Here is a 6,885-nt window from a genome sequence, read left to right as displayed (position 1 = left end):
TCCTCTGCTCCCGCCATATCTGCCCCTCCCACTGACCGTACTAATTCCTCCCTCCTCCTTCAACCCCCCACCCTCCCCCCACCCTTTCTACACCGCAACCCCCAGACATGGCTGGTCCTGACCTAAGGGGAACCTCCCCCTCCCCCCCCCATACCCCCTAAAAAAATTTCAAAACACCCCTCTAAAAATCTAATCAATTTGGGTTTTTTCCCATTTACTGCAGTTATTCAGCACTACTGCAAAGAAGACTTCTTAAGAAACTTCTCCTCAATCTTTCAATAACCTAATCTGTAACCTATTTTGAGTATGGTAAATGAGTGTTCAAATTCAGGCAAAACACAGATTATCTTGACCATTTTAAACCCAGGCATAAGGGTTGAAACTATACTGGTGACCTTTGGGAATTAACAAAGAGAGTAAAACTAGGTTGTTCTTGATATTTAAAGTTTTGATTTCACTGATCATGGTATGCTGCTGAGTAGTATGAGAGATCTGACATGAAATTAAAACATGACAATTTTGGTCTGACTAAATTAGTAGGATTTTCAATAAAAGAAAATATATGTAGCCCAGGATTAAACTGTGGAGTCCTTGGTGCTCTCTGAGCTTAGTAAGATTTTCATAAAATATATAATGTGACATTATTTCCCTCCCACACACACACATACACACACACCATTTTAACAGTTTTAGGGAGCTATTACAAGTTGTAAGAAGCAACAGAATATTATGGGATAATTTCTACAAGAACCAGTTCTTGAAATTATCATTCTAAGGTAATGCAAAGCAATCTATACTACCCCCAAATCCATGCAGAAGCATATTAAATGCTGCTGAGATATCCAGGTTCACATTTCATCCTTTCATCCTGATACGTAGGTTACCAAGGCAACCAAGACAAATTCCATCCCAACTCCAATCAGACTGAATTAATTCAGGTAATTCATTTCATCCCAAAGCACCTAGATGTGTTACAGTGTACAACATATCTACAAATGATAAATCAGAGCTGGCTGAAAATTTCCCCATTCTTGCTGTTGAAACAAATATTTTTTAAAAAAATATTGATATTATGATTTTACTTCAAGAATTGTCATGTCTATATATAAAAAAGCAGAATATAGATTAAAAAATCAAAGCTTCTCTATGAAAATCACAAAGATCGTAGACAAGTCCCACAGTGTAAATAAGATGATTTTATTTAAACTTGATTACTTTGGTGGATATTTATAAAATGTATTCGTTATCATAAAAACAGCAAAACACTACAGGTAGTCCTCGACTTACAACAGTTTGTTTAGTGACCATTCAAAGTTACAATGACACTGAAAAAAGTGACTTAGTACCGGTTTTCACACTTACAACCATTACAGCCTCCCAATGGTCATGTGATCAAAATTCAGATGCTTGGCAACTGACTCATATTTATGACAGTTGTAGTGTACCAGGATCACTGGTCATCTTTTGCAACCTTTTGGCAAGCAAAGTCAATAAGGAAACTAAATTCATTTAACAACCATGTTACCAACTTAACAACCGCAGTGATTCACTTAACAATTATGGCAAGAAAGAATGTAAATGGGCAGAAATTCACTGAAATGTCTCACTTAGCAATATACATTTTGGGTTCAATTGTGGTCGTAAGTCGAGGACTACCTGGGAAGGGTAAGAGAGGGGAGGGAAAGGAAGGACAGAGGAGAGGAAGAGAGGAGAGGAGAGGAGAGGAGAGGAGAGGAGAGGAGAGGAGAAACAGAATTAGATTGGGAGCACTTATCCAAGCTGGCAATTAACAAAAAAAAGTAAACAGGGTGTGTTAAAATTGTATGCTACATTATTTTATTCTTGTTCAAAACCATATTTTAATTTTTGCTGGGATATCACCACTGTAAAGGATATGTCATGTCATTCCATTACTGAGGAGCTGAATCGACTTCATGAATTTCCTCAAGCATCCATAATGTCTCAGAATGATCCAGAGAACCTCCATGTTTATAGTGTCAAATGCCTTTGTCAGGTAAAAAAGACGAAGTGTTTTGCTTAATGCACTTCTGAACTTGCCTCACAGAAAGTATCAAATCTACTGTACTTTGTTATGACCAAAAGCCACACTGTGCTTCTAGGAGGTCCCTTTCCAGTGATGATGTTGATGATCCACAGCCAGCTTTTAACTAAACAGGACTAATAATATATATGGTTATCAAGTGAAGTAATGATGGACAAGTATGAATATGAGTGTCCATGTGTTCTATAAAAGACAGCAGACTGGAATCTTTTCGGCTTCTAAGAAATCAGACTTTTAGATAGTGAAGAAGAAAATTGAGAACAAGGTGACCTTCAGGCCATTTCTTTGAAGGCTTCAGAGGCTTATTAAGATGTCAATTCTCAAGCATTTCTTGGGCAGTGACTGCAGTGAAGCAGTGGCCTTGGCAAATGATCTTTAGGGAGAAATTCATTAACAAGAGAGGAAAAGTGAAATCTATCTTTGTTTTTAATGAATAAGTTGGCAATTTATGTGATAGATGAAGCTCAAATAGTAGAAGACATTTCTCTTGTACAAATGAAAAACCTTTTTTGTAAATACATACTTTACTCAAAGACGGTATTTCAAAGCACTTTAACAATGATAACTGCTGTTGAATTGTCTTCATCATGAGGACACCTTTGCCATACATTAGCCCAAGCCAGGCAGTCCATAGCCAATTAATTCCATATTCCCCACTTCGTTTGCACAACCCCCAGAATTCTCAAAATGCATCATTATACTTGTGTTTTAAAGCAAAAAAAGGAAGGAGCAATATACATGCAAGATGTTTGCAACTTACCTCCCCAACCCCTGGGGGGGAAAATGCAAAAACGGGGGAACAAAAATCAGCCAAATTTCCTAGTAATATGACCACATCATTGCCAGAACTTCTGTGGCCATCAGATACTAAAGGAATAATAAAATAGAAAGTGTAACTATCATATAAAAGTTTTTCCCACTCTTACTTTAGCCTAATTTTAACTTCTCCTTTTCTTAAATTTTTTTATTTCTGGTGGATAAAGTAGTTTTATTTATTACTAATAGTTTTTAGAATATTTTAATACAGTTTTTAGAATATTTATATGCACATGTTTACAAAATCAAGAAATACCATATTTAGACTATTTCATCTTTAATATCTATATAACCAATACCAGATGAATTCTTTTTAAGAATCTTGGAAATAAAGGCTTGATTTTAAAGGAAGATGATATCTTCATCCTTTAATAATTAGTAACACAACTGATTCTTCACGATAGGAGAAAATAGTTCACAGGGAATGAAAGGACAGACTACTTTTATACATCTCTTATAACAACCTTAGGATTATTTTTTAAAGTCAGTCCTAAATAAATTAAGGAAAGGACACAGTAATTGTTTCTGATATTTCTTTCAGAGATCTAGTAGGGATAAGTCAGTGGTGGGATTCACATATGTGAACAACCAGTTCTCTGTGGGGATGCCACTTCCAGAAGTCCATTCTGGGCCTGGGCAACAAAAAAATAGCTACCGGTTCTGCTGAACTGGTGTGAACTGGCTGAATCCCACCAGTGGGATAAGTACGTAATTAATGAATTCACATTTGAAATAGAAGGTTGGGCATAACCATAGCTTTATAATATCTTTTTGCTGGAATAATATTCACCAACTAGAAAAATAAAATATTTATTGTATTCTGGATTAGTTTGGATGAAATAAAAATAAATCTTTTTAAAGCATTTTCTCAAACATTTGATGCTCTCTAAAATGGCAACATAAAGTTACCTCTTCTCCTTCCTTTCAGCCATCTTCTTCCATTTCTTTTAAAATATAATACTGCTTTTGTGCTTCTGTCTCAAAGTACAAATGCAACATTTCAAAATACAACTGGAACAATTAAAATATCCTTGAAATTTCTTCAGTTGCTGCATAATCTAGAAAGCTTTACAAACGAAAACTTGCTCCTGCATTTTATTCAGTTCAAAGATGATTAAATAACATGCCAGTTAAAATAATGTCTATTCCTAGACTAATACTTTGAGCTGTCTAAGCCTTCCCTACTGAACAGTACAAAAGCATTACAAGGAATTTGTTGTTCACTTTCCCAAAGGACCACAAAGATTAAGACAGCCAACAGGAAATCTATTATACAATGAGAATCCAGGATCTAACCAATAAAGCCTACTTAGATCCCATCTTTTGGTTAGCAAGCAAAAAAGTTCATATCATTAACAAGGAAGCACATTCTCAAATTAATTCCTTTTCATCCTCTTTATCCACACTTGATCTTATGGAAAAGGATGCTTGCTCTTTGCCTATCATGTTATTAATCCAAGGCCACTTCTTTTCCCTTTTTTTGTTTCCAGGTTCACAGCAATACAGCTCTTGGATTCTTCTCCACATAGGAAGTAGCTAGCTAGGTGCTAGGCTTTGCCTGTTTTTATAATGGATTTCCTGACAGTGTTCCTTTCTTTGCCTTTGGAAATTCTCAGTCATCCAGGTCATGGGTGTCCCAAGGGTGTTTTTCCAAAAGACAATTGAACTTTCTTGGCTTTTTTTTCCCTTTGAAAATGTTTCGCTTCTCATCCAAGAAGCTGAAATGATCAAACTTCTTGGATAAGAATCAAAATGTTTCCAAGGGAAAAAAAAAACAAGAAAGCCAAATTGCCTTTTGGAAAAACGCCTTTGGTATTCCTTTCTTTATAAACCTGCTCGGTAATTATTTTTTCTTCTCTCAGGAATGCTCACAAGCCTGCAGAACAATTCACCTTCCAACAGTCAGAGGGTAATACTGATAGATTGCTAGAAAAATTTATACCAAAGGTTTCTAGAATTAAGCAATGGCAATAAACACATTTGTTTGGTTTCCCTAAACTGAGCTCTTGCAATAGTTGTAGTAAGTTAGTTTTGTATTTGTATGTGGTTCATCCATGTAGGTGGATTGCAAGAAGTAACTGATCCCAGCTCTATTTTGCTGGATCCAGTTGACTGTTCTAATACAGAAATAAAGTCTACCCACAAGCAGTTTACAAAAGCTGCCCAGAGTCAATCTTTATGAGATGAGCAACCATATAAATGTGATAAATAAATAAATGGTGCATTACTCCAATTACTACTTCATCCCACATATGATTATCTTGATTGACTGAGCATATTGGAAGAGATTGTAGAAATCATCTTGTTCAACCTGCTCTCAATAGAAATGTGACCAAGAGCAAAGAGGTTTAGAACCAAGTTTTAAGCAGTCTGGAATAAAATACTTATCAAAAATTATTTGAGCCATTGGGTATCATTAACTTGCTGAAAGACTGGGAGGACAGACAATAATTGTTTTCAAGTATCTGAAAGTCTGTCATATAGAAGATTGGGCAGAGTAACTCCAGAACACAGGACAACAAACAGTGGATTTAAACTATGAAGAGCAAGATTTTGAATGGACATCAGAAAAAAAAAATCAAAATGATAACTGCTATTCAACAATAGACAATATAACTTTGGAAGGTGATCAATTCTCTTTTGCTGGAATTGCTTTAACAGATGTCTGGGGAGGGAGTGTTATAGTGGATTTGCATTTGGCCAGGAAATTGGACTATCTACGAGCTTAATTCGGAAATAAATCTCCATTTGGTTATCAATGACAGACACTCACAGATACAGAACTTTTATTATACATATTAGAAAACTACAACATTATATTCCTTTTTGACATAATCGCCATTCAAATTGAGGCACTTGTCATAATGTCTTACAAGGTTTGAAATTCCTTAGTAGTAGTCACTTGGTGCCAAATCTGGGCTATGGGTGGGTGATCAAAAACATCCCAATGGAACTGCTTCAAAAGGTCTTGGGTGCGTCTAGCAGTGTGTGGGTGAGCATTATCATGAACCAACCCCACACCGAAAGTCAGCATGCCCCGACGCTTGTTATGGATGGCTCGTCTGAGTTTTCCTAACATTTCACAGTAAACTTCTGAATTGATGGTCGAACCATGCTCCATGAACTTCACTAGCAATACTCTTTTGGCATCTTCACATTTGGCGGGATTTTCTATAGCACCACTTCCAGTGTGGTGTTGGTTCACCATAATGCTTGCCCACACCCTGCTAGATGCACCCGAGAACTTTTGAAGCAGTTCCTTTGGGATGTTTTTGATCAGCCCCCCATAAACCAGATTTGGTGCCGAGTGACTACTACTAAGGAATTTCAAACCCTGTAAGACGTGATGACAAATGCCTCAATTTGAATGGTGATTATGTCAAAAAGTAATGTAATGTTGTATTTTTCTAATGTGCATAATAAAAGTTCTGTATCTGTGAGTATCTGTCATTGATAACCAAATGGACGTTTATTTCCAAATTGTCCTCATAATTTCTAAAGTGCCTTCCAACATTTATATCATGTCTTCAAAAAGGAGCTGTTAAAAGAAATTGTGCAGAGAAATATAGTTTCAGATATTTTGCCACCTGAAACTTCAGAATTAAAATGGAGTCAACTAGCTGTTACAAACTATAGTCTTAATCAAAGACAGATAGCTTTTTATATAGTATACAACAATACAATATGTGAGGCTAGCTTACTGTGAATTAATTAATAAACCATAATGAAACAATAGCTTACTGTAATGTGCAAAACCAGCCATTTTATTATTGTCTCAAATACACATTTATTTCAGTTGATTTCTACATCAATTTGAAGGTTCAATCAAAAAAATCTGCACAAAATTTCTTTGAAAATTTTATTCACATTTTTCTTAATTAATATTCTTCTTACATCCATTCCTGACATGGCATATTTTCCCCCAAATTTTCCCTACTGTAAACACACTGTTTAATATATTGTCCTCTGAAAGAGTCATTTTTGTGCTCAATTTATGATTTTAGAAT

The sequence above is a fragment of the Protobothrops mucrosquamatus genome, unplaced genomic scaffold (assembly GCF_001527695.2).
Source record: "Protobothrops mucrosquamatus isolate PMUCROS unplaced genomic scaffold, P.Mucros_1.0 scaffold1072, whole genome shotgun sequence".
Classification (NCBI taxonomy): domain Eukaryota; kingdom Metazoa; phylum Chordata; class Lepidosauria; order Squamata; family Viperidae; genus Protobothrops; species Protobothrops mucrosquamatus.
This window is presented reverse-complemented; position numbering follows the sequence as displayed.